Source organism: Tursiops truncatus, chromosome 10 (genome assembly GCF_011762595.2).
Source record: "Tursiops truncatus isolate mTurTru1 chromosome 10, mTurTru1.mat.Y, whole genome shotgun sequence".
NCBI lineage: Eukaryota > Metazoa > Chordata > Mammalia > Artiodactyla > Delphinidae > Tursiops > Tursiops truncatus.
The window spans coordinates 61004505-61017578 of record NC_047043.1 but is presented as its reverse complement, the minus strand read 5'-3'; the positions used below and the strand labels follow the sequence as shown (position 1 = coordinate 61017578).

General features: G+C 39.7%; 1 protein-coding gene across 22 annotated transcripts in view; it reads right to left on the bottom strand.

Moving 5' to 3' along the window:
- The window catches only part of LARS2 (leucyl-tRNA synthetase 2, mitochondrial), a 279513-nt gene that overhangs the window by 143275 nt on the left and 123164 nt on the right, over positions 1-13074 (bottom strand). For 2 of the 22 annotated variants that reach the window (XM_033864717.2, XM_033864718.2), the window contains exon 4: positions 10004-10081. The exons of the other annotated variants lie outside the window; for them this stretch is intronic. The gene's annotated coding sequence lies outside the window, so the exon portion shown is untranslated. The remainder of the gene's footprint in view (positions 1-10003; positions 10082-13074) is intronic. 22 annotated transcript variants of the gene reach the window in all.

The following is a 13074-nucleotide window of genomic DNA, read 5'->3' as shown; positions in this document are numbered from 1 at the left end:
CAAAAAACAACATTACAAAGTAATCCCCATAAGGTTATCAGCTGATTTTCAGCGGAAGCTCTGCTGGCCATAAAGGAGTGGCAGGATATACTTAAAGTGATGAAAGAGAAAAACCTACAACCAAGATTACTCTACCCAGCAAGGCTCTCATTCAGATTCGATGGAGAAATCAAAAGCTTTTCAGACAAGCAAAAGCTAAGAGAATTCAGCACCACCAAACCAGCTCTACAACAAATGCTAAAGAAACTACTCTAAGCGGGAAACACAAGAGAAGAAAAAGACCTATAAAAACAAACCCAGAACAATTAAGAAAATGGTCATAGGGACATACACATCAATAATTACCTTAAACGTGAATGGATTAAATGCTCCAACCAAAAGACATAGACTGCTGAATGGATACAAAAACAAGACCCATATATATGCTGTCTACAAGAGACCCACTTCAGACCTAGGGACACATACAGACTGAAAGTGAGGGGATGGAAAAAGATATTCCATGCAAATGGAAATCAAAAGAAAGCTGAAGTAGCAATACTCATATCAGATAAAATAGGGTTTAAAATAAAGAATGTTACAAGAGACAAGGAAGGACACTACATAATGATCAAGGGATCAATCTAAGGAGAAGATATAACAATTATAAATATATATGCACCCACATAAGGGTACCACAATACATAAGGCAACTGCTAACAGCTATAAAAGAGGAAATCGACAGTAACACAATAATAGTGGAGGACTTTAACACCTCACTTACACCAATGGACAGATCATCCAAACAGAAAATTAATAAGGAAACAGAAGCTTTAAATGACACAATAGACCAGATAGATTTAATTGATATTTATAGGACATTCCATCCAAAAACAGCAGTTTACACTTTCTTCTCAAGTGCACATGGAACATTCTACAGGATAGATCACATCTTGGGTCACAAATCAAGCCTCAGTAAATTTTTAAGAAAATTGAAATCATATCAAGCATCTTTACTGACCACAAGGCTCTGAGATTAGAAATGAATTACAGGGGAAAAAAGGTAAAAAACACAAACACATGGAGGCTAAACAATACGTTACTAAATAACCAAGAGATCACTGAACAAATCAAAGAGGAAATCAAAAAATACCTAGAGACAAATGACAATGAAAACACGATGATCCAAAACCTGTGGGATGCAGCAAAAGCAGTTCTAAGAGGGAAGTTTATAGCTATACAAGCCTACCTCAAGAAACAAGAAGAATCTCAAATAAACAATCTAACCTTACACCTAAAGGAACTAGAGAAAGAAGAACAAACAAAACTCAAAGACAGCAGAAGGAAAGAAATCATAAAGGTCAGAGCAGAAATAAATGAAATAGAAACAAAGAACACAATAGCAAAGATCAATAAAACTAAAAGCTGGTTCTTTGAGAAGATAAACAAAATTGATAAACCATTAGCCAGACTCATCAAGAAAAAGAGGGAGAGGACTCAAATCAATAAAATTAGAAATGGAAAAGGAGAAGTTACAACAGACACCACAGAAATATAAAGCATCCTAAGAGACTACTACAAGCAACTCTATGCCAATAAAATGGACAACCTGGAAGAAATGGACAAATTCTTAGAAAGGTATAACCTCCCAGGACTGAACCAGGAAGAAATAGAAAATATGAACAGACCAATCACAAGTAATGAAACTGAAACTGTGATTAACAGTCTTCTAGCAAACAAAAGTCCGGGACCAGATGGCTTCACAGGTGAATGCTATCAAACATTTAGAGAAGGACTAACAACCACCCTTCTCAAACTCTTCCAAAAAACTGCAGAGGAAGGAATACTCCCACACTCATTCTATGAGGCCACCATTACCCTGATACCAAAACCAGACAAAGATACTACAAAAAATGAAAATTACAGACCAATATCACTGATGAATATAGATGCAAAAATCCTCAACAAAATACTAGCAAACAGAATCCAACAACACATTAAAAGGATCATACACCATGATCAAGTGGGATTTATCCCAGGGATGCAAGGATTCTTCAATATACACAAATCAATCAATGTGATACACCATATTAAGAAATTGAAGAATAAAAACCATATGATCACCTCAATAGATGCAGAAAAAGCTTTTGACAAAATTCAACACCCATTTATGATAAAAACTCTCCAGAAAGTAGGCATGGAGGGAACCTACCTCAACATAATAAAGGCCATATACGACAAACCCACAGCACACATCATTCTCAATGGTGAAAAACGGAAAGCATTTCCTCTAAGATCAGGAACAAGACAAGGATATCCACTCTCACCACTGTTATTCAACATAGTTTTAGAAGTCCTAGCCACAGAAATCAGAGAAGAAAAAGAAATAAAAGGAATACAAATTGGAAAAGAAGTAAAACTGTCATTGTTTGCAGATGACATGGTACTATACATAAAGAATCCTAAAGATGCCACCAGAGAACTACTAGAGCTACTCAATGAATTTGGTAAAGTTGCAGGATACAAAATTAATGCACAGAAATCTCTTGCATTCCTATACACTAATGATGAAAAATCTGAAAGAGAAATTAAGGAAACACTCCCATTTACCACTGCAACAAAAAGAACAAAATAACTAGGAATAAACCTACCTAGGGAGACAAAAGACCTGTATGCAGAAAACTATAAGACACTGATGAAAGAAATTAAAGATGATACCAACAAATGGAGAGATATACCATGTTCTTGGATTGGAAGAATCAACATTGTGAAAATGACTATACTACCCAAAGCAATCTACAGATTCAATCTATCAAATTACCAATGCATTTTTTACAGAACTAGAACAAAATATCTTAAAATTTGTATGGAGACACAAAAGACCCCAAATGGCCAAAGCAGTCTTGAGGAAAAAAACAGAGCTGGAGGAATCAGACTCCCTGACTTCAGAATATACTACAAAGCTACAGTAATCAAGACAATATGGTACGGGCACAAAAACAGAAATGTTGATCAATGGAACAAGATAGAAAGCACAGAGATAAACCCACACACCTATGGTCAACTAATCTATGACATAGGAGGCAAGGATATACAATGGAGAAAAGACAGTCTCTTCAATAAGTGGTGCTGGGAAAACTGGACAGCTACATGTAAAAGAATGAAATTAGAACACTCCTGACCACCATGCACCAAAATAAACTCAAAATGGATTAGATACCTAAATGTAAGACCAGACACTGTAAAACTTTTAGAGGAAAACATAGGAAGAACACTCTTTGACATAAATCACAGCAAGATCTTTTTTGATCCACCTCCTAGAGTAGTGGAAATAAAAACAAAAATAAACAAATGTGACCTAATGAAACTTCAAAGCTTTTGCACAGCAAAGGAAACCATAAAGACAACGAAAAGACAACCCTCAGAATGGGAGAAAATATTTGCAATGAAACAACTGACAAAGGATTAATCTCCAAAATTTACAAGCAGTTCACGCAGCTCAATGTTAAAAAAACAAACAACCGAATCCAAAAATGGGCAGAAGACCTAAATAGACATTTCTTCAAAGAAGACATACAGATGGCAGAGAAGCACATGAAAAGCTGCTCAACATCACTAATTATTAGAGAAATGCAAATCAAACTACAGTGAGGTATCACCTGACACCAGTTAGAATGGGCATTATCAGAAAATCTACAAACAGCAAATGCTGGAGAGGGTGTGGAGGAAAGGGAACCCTCTTGCACTGTTGGTGGGAATGTAAATTGATACAGCCACTATGGAGAACAGTATGGAAGTTGTTTAAAAAAACTAAAAATTGAATTACCATATGATCCAGCAATCCCACTACTGGGCATATACCCAGAGAAAACCATAACTGAAAAAGACACATGCACCCCAATGTTCATTGCAGCACTATTTACAATAGCCAGGTCATGGAAGCAACCTAAACGCCCATCGACAGACTAATGGATAAAGAAGATGTGGTAAATATGTACAATGGAATGTTACTCAGCCATAAAAAGGAACGAAATTCGGTCCTTAGTAGAGACGTGGATGGATCTAGAGACTGTCATACAGAGTGAAGTAAGTCAGAAAGAGGAAAACAAATATCGTATATTAACACATATATGTGGAACCTAGAGAAATGGTACAGATGAACTGGTTTGCAGGGCAGAAATTGAGATACAGATGTAGAGAACAAACATATGGACACCATGGGGGGTAAGTGGCGGGGTGGTGGTGGTGCTGGTGTCATGAATTGAGCTGTTGGGATTGACACGTATACACTTATGTGTATAAAACTGATGACTAGGGCTTCCCTGGTGGCGCAGTGGTTGAGAGTCCGTCTGCCGATGCAGGGGACGCGGGTTCGTGCCCCGGTCCGGGAGGAACCCACATGCCGTGGAGCGGCTGGGCCCATGAGCCATGGCAGCTCGGCCTGTGCATCCGGAGCCTGTGCTCCGAAACGGGAGAGGCCACAACAGCGAGAGGCCCGCGTACCGCAAAAAACAAAAAACAAAAAACAAAAAACAAAAAACACCTGATGTCTAATAAGAAAAAGTAATGCAAACCATATATGGTTTTTATACAATTTAAATAAAAACTCTGATTTGTAAAGGAAGATTATACAGCTTTTGAGGACATGGGTTGGAATGCTTTTTAAATGTAATTAACCTAAAATAAGCCAGGCAGAGGAAGACTAATACTGCATAGAATCACTTATATGTGAAATCTTAAAAAAAAAAAAAAAGTTAAAGGCTAGAAACAGAGCAGAAAAGTGGTTGCCCGGTTCGGGGGTGGGGGAAATAAGGAGAGGTTGGTAATAGGGTACAAAGTTTCAGTTATAAGATGAATAAGGTCTGAGGATGTAATGAAAAACATGGCAACTGTAGTGATAACACTGTATTGTATAATTGAAATTTACTGAAAGAGTAGAACTTAAATGTTCCTTCCTCCCCCCCAAAAAGGATAAATACGTGATGTGATGGATGTGTTGATTAACGAGATGGGTGGAATCCTTTCACAATGTACACATACATCATATCACCAAGATGTACATTTTAAACGTCTTGTAATTTTATGTCAAATATACCTCAATAAAGCTGAAAAAAAAAAATCTTCCAACAAACAAAAGTCCAGGGCCAGATGGCTTCTCAGGCAAATTCTATCAAACAGTTAGAGAGGAGCTAACACCAATCCTTCTCAAACTCTTCCAAAATATTGCAGAGGAAGAAACACTCCCAAATTCATTCTACAAAGCCACCATCAACCTTATACCAAAACCAGAAAAAGATATCACAAAAAAAGACAATTATAGACCAATACCACTGATGAACATAGATGCAAAAATCCTGAACAAAATACTAGCAAACAGAATCCAACAGCACGTTAAAAGGATCATACACCATGATCAAGTGGGATTTATACCAGGGATGCAAGGATTCTTCAATATATGCAAATCAATCAGTGATACACCACATTAACAAATTAAGGAATAAGAATCATATGATCATCTCAATAGATACAGAAAAAGCTTTTGACAAAATTCAACACCCACTTATGATAAAAACTCTCCAGAAAATGAGCATAGAGGGAACCTACCTCAACATAATAAAGGCCATATATGACAAACCCACAGCAAGCATCATACTCAATGGTGAAAACTGAAAGCATTTCCACTAAGATGAGGAAAAAGACAAGGATGTCCACTCTCGCCACTCTTATTCAACATAGTTTTGGAAGTCCTAGCCACAGCAATCAGAGAATAAAAAGAAATAAAAGGAATACAAATTGGAAAAGAAGTAAAACTGTCACTGTTTGTTGATGACATGATACTATACATAGAAAATCCTAAAGATGTCACCAGAAAACTACTAGAACTAATCAGTGAATTTTGTAAGGTTGCAGGATACAAAATTAATGCACAGAAATCTCTGGCATTCCTATAAACCAACAACGAAAAATCAGAAAGAGAAATTAAGGAAACACTCCCATTTACCACTGCAACGAAAAGAATAAAATACCCAGGAATAAACCTGCCTAAGGAGACAAAAGACTTGTACTCAGAAAACTATAAAACACTGATGAAAGAAATCAAAGATGACATACAGCTGGAGAAATATACCAAGTTCTTGGATTGGAAGAATCAATATTGTGAAAATGACTATACTACCCAGAGCAATCTACAGAGTGAATGCAATCCCTATCAAACTAGCAATGGCATTCATTTTTCACAGAATTAGAACAAGATATCTTACAATTCGTATGGAAACACAAAAGACCCTGAATAGCCAAAGCAATCTTCAGAACAGAAAACGGAGTTGGAGGAATCAGGCTCCCCAACTTCAAACTATACTACAGAGCTACAGTAATCAAGACAGTACGGAACTGGCACAAAAACAGAAATATAGATCAATGGTACAGGATAGAATGCCCAAAGATAAACCCACGCACATATGGGCATCTAATTTATGACAAAGGAGGCAAGAACATACAATGGAGAAAATACAGCCTCTTCAATAAGTAGTGCTGGGAAAACTGGACAGCTACATGTAAAAGAATGAAATTAGAACACTACCTAACACCATACACAAAAATAAACTCCAAATAGATTAAAGACTTAAATGTAAGGCCAGACACTATAAAACTCTTAGAGGAAAACAGAGGAAAAACACTTTTTGACATAAACCACACCAAGATCTTCTTTGACCCACCCCCTAGAGTAATGGAAATAAAAACAAAAATAAACAAATCAGACTTAATTAAACTTAAAAGCTTTTGCACAGCAAAGGAAACCATAAACAAGACAAAAAGACAACCCTCAAAATGGGAGAAAATATTTGCAAATGAAACAACAGATAAAGGATTAATCTCCAAAATATACCAACAGATCATGGAGCTCAATATCAAAAAAAACAAACAATCCAGTTAAAAAATGGGCGGAAGACCTAAGTAGACATCACCAAGGAAGATATACAGATGGCCAAGAGGCACATGAAAAGCTGCTCAATATCACTAATTATTAGAGAAATGCAAATCAAAACTACAATGAGGTATCACCTCACGGTGGTCAGAATGACCATTATCAAAAAAGTTAGAAACAATAAATGCTGAAAAAGGTGTGGTGAAAAGGGAACCCTCCTGCACTGTTGGTGAGAATGTAAATTGATATAACCACTATGGAAAACAGTATGAAGGTTCCTTAAAAAACTAAAAATAGCACTACCATATGACTCACAATCCCACTACTGGGCATATACCCTGAGAAAACCATAATTCAAAAAGAGAGATGTACCACAATGTTCACTGCAGCACTATTTACAATAGCCAGGACATGGAAGCAACCTAAATGTCCATCGACAGATGAATGGATAAAGAAGATGTGGCACATATATACAATGGCATATTACTCAGCCATAAAAAGAAATGAAATTGAATTATTTGTAGTGAGGTGGATGGACCTAGAGACTGTCATACAGAGTGAAATAAGTCAGAAAGAGAAAAACAAATACCATATGCTAACACATATATATGGAATCTTAAAAAAAAAATAGTACTGATGAACCTAGCTGCAGGGCAGGAATAAAGAAACAGACATAGAAAATGGACTTGAGGACATGGGGTGGGAGGGCAAAGCTGGGGCAAAGTGAGAGTAGCAGTGCCTGGACATATACACTACCGAATGTAAAACAGTTGGCTGGTGGGAAACAGCAGCGTAGCACAGGGAGACTGGCTCGGTGCTTTGCGATGACCTAGAGGGGTAGGATAGGGAGGATGGGAGGGAGGCTCAAGAGGGAGGGGATACAGGGACACGTGTATGCATATGGCTGAGTCCCTCTGTTGTGCAACAGAAACTAACACAGTATTGTGAAGCAATTATACTCCAATAAAGACCTATTAAGAAAAGAAAGTTAGAAAAATCTTAGAGCTTCTTAATATTTCACAGTCTTACCAAAAATTAACAAAAAACAAATGTCTGCCCTGGAATACAGACTGTGGGGAGTCAGGACAGTTCTTTCCATCATGGGCTGGACCACTGGATTCAATGTCCCTGTGAACCAAGTTTCTACGAAACAGGAAAGGGTCTAATCAACTCTACACCTTGGGTTTCCCAGACATCCAGTGACCAAAGGCAGAACTCACTCTTGTGCCATAAGATGACTCACTACTGTCCAGGAGGAACAAAATAAAGACCTATAACAAGATTACAAAATACCAAAGCCTGTCCCTTTCCCCTGGGCAGCAGATTCTAGTTGCTGGTCAAATTGTTATAGCCTATTTATTTAAAAGACACCGTGTCAGTGCTGTCTTTGCCCACCTCGTTCACCTCTTGGTCTCTTCTACATCAGGGGTCCCCAACCCCTGGGTCATGGACTGGTACAGGTCCATGGCCTGTTAGGAACCGGGCCGGACAACAGGAGGTGAGCAGCGGGCAGGCGGGCGAGCGAGCGAAGCTTCATCTGTATGTACAGCAGCTCCCCTTCACTCGCATTACTGCCTGAGCTCTGCCTCTGTCAGATCAGTGGCAGCATTAGATTCTCATAGGAGTGCGAACCCTACTGTGAACTGTGCACGTGAGGGATCTAGGTTGCACTCTCCTTATGAGAATTTAATGCCTGATGATCTGAGGTGGAGATGAGGCAGTGATGCTAGCACTGGGGAGTGGGTGCAAATACAGATTATTAGCAGAGAGGTTTGACTGCACAGGGACCATAATAAATCAATTACTTGCAGACTCATATCAAAACCCTATCAGTGAGTGGCAAGTGAAAACAAGCTCAGGGCTCCCACTGATTCTGCATTATGGTGAGTTGTATAATTATTTCATTATATATTACAATGTAATAATAATTGAAATAAAGTGCACAATAAAGTAATGTGCTTGAATCATCCCGAAACTATCCCCCCCAACCCGTGGTCCGTGGAGAAACTGTCTTCCACAAAACCGGTCCCTGGTGCCAAAAAGGTTGGGGACCGCTGCTCTACATCATCCAGATCAAATACCCCCATTCTGGATATATAATGCCCACTTTCTTGTCTGTGATTTCTCTATGGGCAAGAGTATCAAAAACATTCACTGGAGGAACTCTAAACTCTCCTTTTGGCTTCTAAAATTTCTATTCTCTTCTATCACCATAACTTGGTTTAATCCTTCCATAGTTCCACAAGTAACTAAACCTACAGTTCACATATGCCAACTAGACAATTTATCCTAAAAACAACAACAACAACCCGCCCACCAACATCTGGATTTATATTTTAGGGCCACCTGAGCCCTCCCAATCCCCTAGGTGTTAACCTCTTCTTGGATGAGTGCTTTCAGCAGAAAGGGAATCAAGAAGTCCTGGCAGCTATAACTTGGAAATCATAAAATAAACTTCCAGGGTGTAAAAAACCATCATTTCCAGCTGTTCTTCTAACAAATGCTCTAAGTATTTTAAACTGAGTGAGAAGCCAAGAGGACAGGGAAACAACCCAGAAATTAGGACGAGTGGGACACTGCCCCCACTTCTAGACTGAAGGAACAAAGGGAGGAAGCAGAGATAACTGAACCCAAAGGCTGAGATCAGTTGCAGAAGCTGAAAGAGGCAGGTCTGGCCAAATGGAACTGGAATAATGAAGGAGATACTAACCAGGTCAGAGAGAGAGAGAAATTCCTTGGCTTCTTCATTCCTCCTCCCCTACAATCTTGCCAGAATTCTTCCTGTCCAAAACCAGCCAGAGGCCAGCTGACACCAGAGCTTGGGAAATGTGGCCTGCAGAGTTCTGCCCTTCCACCATACAAAGCAAAGCAGGAGATCCATCTGACAGCAAACTAGTCAAAGACCAGCACAGGAACACTACAGGACTGCAAAATTTACCATGACTCGAGATATCAAAGGGGAGTGAGGGCCAGCTACTGATGAGGGGCAAACACAGGGATCAGAGCCCTGTCAAGTTAGACAGAGCTGGCCAGGAAGCGAGACCTAGAAGCTCAAGCTAGAACAGCCTCCGGTGTGGACCCAGTCACATGACCATGGCTTACCCAACAGGACCTCTTGCTTCCATTTGGGCAGAGCTATGGGCATCTCAGGGATGGCAGGCAGGATGGATGGCAAGCAGACTAGAAGGGATACAGGAGAACACAGTTACAGGTGACAATGTACAGATGAGGCTCTGGAGGGATATACCCTGGAAAATGATAGGGATCATTGTCTAGAAGGGCCTGGGGGGAGTGGGTAGTCAAAGGGGACTGTAGCCTTATCTATGTTGTATCTCTCCTTTTTAAAGGGGAGAATATGGAATTTTATGTACAATTTAAAAATACTTTTTTTAAGAAGGAAGAAACAAACAGGCAAAAGTACAGTTCTTCCTCCAGCACGGGAAGGAAGATGAAGGAGAGTTAAGAAGACTTTGGAGGTTAAGAAGGGAAGGAAGCTGGGGCAGCTGATTGTCTGCCCTCCCAATGAGAGAGAAGTACCAATTCCCCAGGAATGTCCAGCTTTCTCTCCCTTTCATCATAAAACAAAACTTTATATTTGAAACCAATTCAGCTTCTAATTAAGAGCAACCATGGTTACTGCTTCTGAAAAAAATTGCTATTTTCAGAGAGTGCCGTGGTTTCTGTGGAGTAGATTCAACACTTCATTTCCAAGAAATGAGAAACACAACATTTAATTTTGTTTAGCAAGTTTAATAACTCACTATTATTACAGGTTGGGGATCAAAATGAAGCGAATACTTCAGGGTAAAGAATCTAAATGACAGTAACTAGACCCAAAACAGAAGACCTCTGGGAATGTGAGGCAGATAAATCAGGCAGTTTCCAATCAAAATACTGGACTAGCAACTCAATGTCCCTTTCAAATTACATCTGAGAGGATAAGCCCTGGAAATCTACTCTCTACTTTCAGATGCTCCAGAGATTAGAAAATCTGAAAACTAAATGGCATGCGATGCATTCTCTGGGCACTTCATAAACATTTGTTGACTGACTGGCCAACTGAAAGCTGATGAAACGTATATTATGGTTCACTTGCTAAGAACTCCCCTCACTTCCTGATATTTGTGGGTAATTGCATTATGATCATGCAGCTGCCAGACACATAGCCTCAATTTCCTTCCTCCTCCACAGGAGATAGCAAAAAGGCCCAAGCGGAAAACACTACTTGGGCAGTGCCCTGCGGTGTTTTGCCTAAGACAAATTATTCAAGGTCCAACTCTGTGAGGGGGACTTGGCAGCTTGATGCTTTAATTGCCCCGCTTCTGGCCCAGAAGGTGCTGAGGAGACCAGCTGAGGTGGGAGGTGGGTAATTTTATTTTCTAACCATCTGTGCACACAACGTATGAAAACACAACAAAATCACCATATGGTGCTAAACTTTAAATATGTCATCAGACATTGTATGAGTTTAAGAAGAAACCGAATGGCACTGTGGTCTTTTCTGACTCCTGAAAGAGAATGATTTATCTCTGGCTTCAAGTGGTCCCCGCTTAAACATCCAAACCTCAGAACTACCGTATTACTGCTATTATTAATTGGGTTACACTGGAAAATTGCATTATGGTTTTTAGAGTTTTCTCATTGATCATTGCACATGAACCCTGCAACAAATCTGTGAGGTAGGAGGCAGGTGGGAGGCCAGTGACACTGACTAAAGTCACAGATTCCTGATCAACTCATCACCCCCAAACCACCTCCCTCTCCACTTGCCAAGTCCACATGTAATTTACTTGTATGCCCAAGGCCTGGCCAACTTTGTGACTTTAGGTTTCCCCAAGAGAACTGTGATGATCATGGCCTCAGGCACATCTCCATTGACTACAACAAGAACGTGGGGGACCCCAATGATCTGCTTACACTCTTGTCTCATTTCTCTCCTTTGCACAACTTATTTGCTGCTATAGGAGGAAACCAAAGTAAAAGCAACCTTGAACTTTCCAAATCATCATTCTTGTCCATTCTCAAACCCAAATTACAATCTGTGGTCTGGCGGGCTCACAAAATACAAGGACAAACCACAGACTGGGAGAAGACATTTGCACTGTATTTAACTAACAAAGAATCAATAATCCAGACCATATAAAGAACTATATGAGGGACTTCCCTGGTGGCGCAGTGGTTAAGAATCCACCTGCCAATGCAGGGGACACGGGATCGATCCCTGGTCCGGGAAGATCCCACACGCCGCAGAGCAACTAAGCCCACGAGCCACAACTACTGAAGCCCACGTGCCCTAGAGCCTGCACACCCTACAGCCCGTGCGCCACAACTACTGAAGCCCACGTGCTGCAACCACTGAAGCCTGTGAGCCTAGAGCCCGAGCTCTGCAGCAAGAGAAGCCACAACAATGAGAAGCCCGCACACAGCAATGAAGAGTAGCCCCTGCTCACCTCAACTAGAGAAAGCCCGTGAACAGCAACTGAGACCCCCCCCGCAAAAAAAAAAAAGTATATGAACAGTAAGAACAATATGAAAAAGACAAACAACCCATGAGGAACTTGGCAAATAATGTGAGCAAGCCAATCAGAGAAGAGGAAACTTAAATAGATAAAAAATAGCTTCACTAGGACAGAACTCAGGAAAATGTAAATTGAAAACACAATTAGATGCCATTTCCCATATATCAAATTAGCAAAGATTTAAAAGCCTAACATTAGTAAGTATTGTCAGGGATGTAGGGCTATATGAAATGCCATTTATTTCTGGTAGGAATATAAATTGGCACCAACATTTTGGAAAGCAATTTGGCAAGACATATTTATGCTGAGGAGCGTACACTCTATGACCCAGCAATGCCACTTCTCCCACAGGCTAACAGTTAGGTGCAAGGATGTTCATTGGAACAAAAATCTAAAACAACCTAAAACTCTATCAATGTGAAAATAGATAATTAAATATTGTCATAATTATACAGCACTTAATGGATGAACTATAAGCACTTATAATGGATGAACTATAAACTATTGTGTATTTTGAACTGACTCAAAATACACAATACTACACACAAGTGTGTATGTATCCATAAACAATACATAGAATAAAAGCATGAAAACAAGAAGGCAAAGGATAGACACTAGTTTTTTTTTTAACTGAAGGACTGGAATCTGATTGTG